This window comes from Amblyraja radiata, chromosome 12 (assembly GCF_010909765.2).
Source record: "Amblyraja radiata isolate CabotCenter1 chromosome 12, sAmbRad1.1.pri, whole genome shotgun sequence".
In the NCBI taxonomy this organism is placed as follows: Eukaryota; Metazoa; Chordata; class Chondrichthyes; order Rajiformes; family Rajidae; genus Amblyraja; species Amblyraja radiata.
Window position 1 is genome coordinate 10,737,977 of NC_045967.1, and position 4,512 is coordinate 10,742,488.

Genomic DNA, 4,512 nt, shown 5'->3' on the forward strand with positions numbered 1-4,512 from the left:
CTATCATCAAATTGAATGTCATCTTCTGAGCCATCTAAATGGCCTGTCCCACTTCCACGACCTAATTCATGACCTTTTTTACTCGCGGACATTTTTCATCATGCTAGAAAAAACGCCCCGACCTACTTGATGCCACGAGTACCTACGACTAGCATCACGGCCAGCTACGACCTTGTAACGACCATGCTGCGAGTATGAGTCAAGGGCAAACTCGGCAGAGGTCATGAATTAGGTCGTGAAAGTGGGACAGGCCTTTTACGCGTTGCTGATGCCACATTTTTTAAATGCTTTGACGATAATTTCAGTCTTAACGCGGTTCCACAATTTTAAAACCCATTCGCCAGATAGTATCGAAACGCTTCCTCTAGGCCTATGAACAACCTAACAACCTTCAGCCTCCAAGACGCAGGTAATTTTTCGGGCCTTATTTTAGGGTAAGAAATAGTGTCTTCGACGCCGGTAAATACAGTATGCATCAGAACACAAAGTAACTCAGTAAGTCATGCAGCATCCCTGAAGGGAATGGACAGGTGATGTTTTGGGTCAGGGCCCTTCTTCAGAAGATCCATCTTTGAGTTTGAAGATGGGTCCCAACCAAATATGTCTCATATCTATTGCCTCCAGAGAGCTGCCTGACCCGCTGAGTTACTCCAGCCTTTGCATTTTCCACAAGATTCCAGCATTTGCAATTCCTTGTGTCTCCAGTTAATATGCATAATAATGACCAATTATTTCCATAAAAGATAACGACACAAAATGCTGGAGTAACTCAGCGGGACAGGGATCTCTGGAGAGAAGCATTGGGTGATATTTTGGATCAAGATCTTTCTTCAGGCTAAGGAGTCTGCAGTTCCTTCCAACACAAATGTTTCCATTATTCTGATAATCAGGAACAAGATCTAAGCAATAAAATCACATGAGGCAGGCTTTGAAAAAGCACTAGTAGGACAAACGTTGTCAGACTTAAGTGAGACGGTGTTTGCTGAATCTGGTAGAAGGTCGTTTCTGCAATTGGACTCATCCATATTGCATGACTTAAGAAGACAATATTTACAATGCTCTATTTAGAGTCCATTTTACTTTTGCACACTAAAATAATTACTAAGATACTCAGCCCTACCATCAAAGATCTTTCCTTTGTCGGGGCTGAACTAGCAGATTCCTGCACCTTTAACCTATTTACCAACATTGATAAATAGAATTTTTATACTAACACATCAATCACTCCTCTTAATTTAGGTTAGATGTATACAAGCAAACTAAAAATCTCTGGCTCCCTACTGCAAGAACAGTACATGCTCCAGAGAATTACATTACTTAAAATAGACTGCCTTTGGGATGGAGGTGAGTGCAGAGGGATTGAGATGGCCAGCGGGGTGGGAGATTGCGACCTTCACATGGTCCGCCCTGTTTCGACAAAACAATCAACCTGGCGTGCACAATCAAATAAGATCAAATAAAACAAGTTGTCCTACAACTGTAGGCTGTGCACGCTATCCGCAAGAAGAGGTGGCCAGCTTTAAAATTACAACTGGGACGTATGCTTTGTGTGAGAATAACAGTGCTGTTAAAATGAGACTGGAAAATTCTTGCAAAAGCATGGCCCCATTTGTTTATCCACCGCCACACATTTTTGTTGTGGTATCCCACTGGTAGTTATACAGTTTAAAACAAAAAGTGTTCCAGTTTAAATGACCAAGATAAAAATTACATATTTTAAATGTCCCTGTTAGAACACTTTCCTCAAAGGTTGCATTTACAAAAATCATACAAATTCAGCAGCCGATCATTCCTAAAAATTGCTGTAGAAGGGCCCTGACCCAAAATGTCACTGCCTTTTCTCTCGCCTAATGCTGCCTGACCCACTGAGTTCCTCCAGTGTTTCCCCAAACAGAATTGGGACTTTGCTGGGCCATTGAGGACATGTTAGACAAACTCGAGATGGGATTCAAATCTGCAACTGAAGATGACATTTCACTAACTATGAAAGGATGATGTGTAAAGTGCACTGAAAATATATATTAAAAGAAACCAACTTGCAAAGGAAAACACTGAAAACTGTACAATCAAGAGAAGAACACAAAAGTGATTGCCAGTTTTAGACAATAGACAATAGGTGCAGGAGTAGGCCATTTGGCCCTTCGAGCCAGCACCACCATTCAATGTGATCATGGCTGATCATCCCCAATCAGTACCCCATTCCTGCCTTCTCCCCATATCCCCTGACTGCTATTTTTAAGAGCCCTATCTAGCTCTCTCTTGAAAGCATCCAGAGAACCTGCCTCCACCGCCCTTTAACTTGGGTAGACAAAAATGCTGGAGAAACTCAGCGGGTGAGGCAGCATCTATGGAGAGAAGAAATAGGCGACCCAAAAAGTCGCCTATTCCTTCTCTCCATAGATGCTGCCTCACCCGCTGAATTTCTCCAGCATTTTTGTCTACCTTCAATTTTTACAGCATCTGCAGTTCTTTCTTAAACAGCCAGTTTTAACTTTGTGACTTCATATGTGCCAAAACGTGGCAACACTTGTGTACTGCGGAGGTGAGGTCTGCTACACGTTTATAACCGAGTAGTATGCAAATCAAAGCATTTCACTGTACCTAGGTACATGTGACAATAAAGTATCACTGAATCATTAGAGGACCAGAGATTTAAACCCTCCAGAGGACAGTGCAAAGCCCAGGAAGCTCCAAAACACTCCCCTGATGTGCATGATGCACAGAGAGGAAACTGTGGCTGCACATTGCAGACCTCTAGCTGGATCACCAGCATCTGATGCCTGGATCAGCAACATCTGAGGGCTGGAACACCAGCACTGGTGGTTGGATCATCTTCTGGCTGAACTTTCTTCAGGTATCTGGACACCAACCAACATTAGGTGGCTGGATCACCAACATCTTGGCAGCTGGATCACCATCACCTGGCGGCTGGATCACCAAGACCTGGTCTGGAATCACCAACATCAGGCTGGACCTGGTGTTGGGATCATAAACCTCTGGCGCTGGGATCACTGACCTCTGATGCCTGGATCACCGACACCTGGTGCCAGGATCAGCAACACCAGGATCACCAAGATCTGGCACCTGGATCACCGACATCTGGCGCCAGGATCACCAAGATCTGGTACCTGGATCATCGACACCTGGTCCCCAAACCTACACAAGGGAGGGAGGGAGGGAGGAGGGGGCATGGCCACGGCCACTGAAGATGCAGTTCCGGCCCTGAGAGTTCCTGGAACCAAGTACCTCAAGTAAATGTTTATATTAAACGCCAAGGGGCCGGTGATGGCGGGGGTGACAGGCTTCCCTCTTCCTGGTTCAGAGCAGGGGGCAGCGCCGCGCCGACCGTCCGCCTCCCCTCCCTCTCCCCTCCCATCCTCCCTCCATCCCTCTTCCCTCCATTACCCGCCGCCCGCCTCGGCTCTCCCTGCACTCGCTCGCATCTGACACAGAAGCAGCGGGGAGTCGCGGGTATTTTGTTTCGCTCTCCCCTCTCTCTGGCTCTACTTACGGTTCCTCGCGGGCCTTTAACAAGCGAGCAGAAGAAAGGAAAAGAAGAAAGGGCCCCCGTGCTCGTCGGCCGCGCCGCCCTCCCAGCCTGTAGGGGGCGCTGCCGCCGTCCTACCAGCCTGTAGGGGGCGCTGCCGCCGTCCTCCCAGCCTGCAGGGGGCGCTGCTGCCGTCCTCCCAGCCTGTAGGGGGCGCTGCCGCCGTCCTCCCAGCCTGCAGGGGGCGCTGCCGCCGTCCTCCCAGGCTGCAGGGGGCGCTGCTGCCGTCCTACCAGCCTGCAGGGGGCGAACGCGCCGTCCTCCCAGCCTGCAGGGGGCGCTGCTGCCCAAAGATCATAGCGCGGAGCTCCGCTTTATGATCTTTGCTGCCGCCGTCCTCCCTGCCTGTAGGGGGCGCTGCCGCCGTCCTCCCAGCCAGCAGAGGGCTCTGAAACCACACTCCGAGCCTGCAGAGGGCGCAATGGAAGCACTTCCTTCCTGGGGCATAAGTAAAGATACTCGAGCTCCTCTAGTATTTTTCAAAGATCCTATAGCGGAGTAAGATAGACCAAAGATCCTATAGCGGAGCAAGATAGACCAAAGATCCTATAGCGGAGCTCCGCTATAGGATCTTTGAGATAGACCACTCCTGCTAAATGCAATGGGCTGACGTGTAGTACGGAACGGAACGTGGGCCTTTTTTTCATCCATTTCCGTAACCCGACCCGACTCGCAGTGTAATCAACGTTGCGGGGGAATAGTTTGTGTTAATAAATTATAATTCTGAAAATGAGGAGAAGATTTTTACTAAATAACTTTTATTTTTACGAGGATGTTTCCGTAACCGGTTTCCGTCTCCGCACCATTATCCTATGGGATCTTTGGTGAAGCCGGTTACGGAAATGGGGCCATGAATCTGCCCATGACCGTACTGCGTCTACCTTGCTCGCTATAGGATCTTTGGTAGGATGCTCAGTCTGCCCACTGCGCATGCGTCCGGCCGCCGCGCACGGAGGCCAATCAGG

The 4,512-nt window shown here is 48.6% G+C and overlaps 1 protein-coding gene across 1 annotated transcript in view; it reads right to left on the reverse strand.

Moving 5' to 3' along the window:
• Positions 1 to 3,633, reverse strand: part of zbtb33 (zinc finger and BTB domain containing 33) — a 68,509-nt gene extending 64,876 nt beyond the window's left edge. Inside the window, exon 1 of the mRNA XM_033030215.1 lies at positions 3,512 to 3,633. The gene's annotated coding sequence lies outside the window, so the exon portion shown is untranslated. The remainder of the gene's footprint in view (positions 1 to 3,511) is intronic.
• Positions 3,634 to 4,512: the final 879 nt, after the last annotated feature.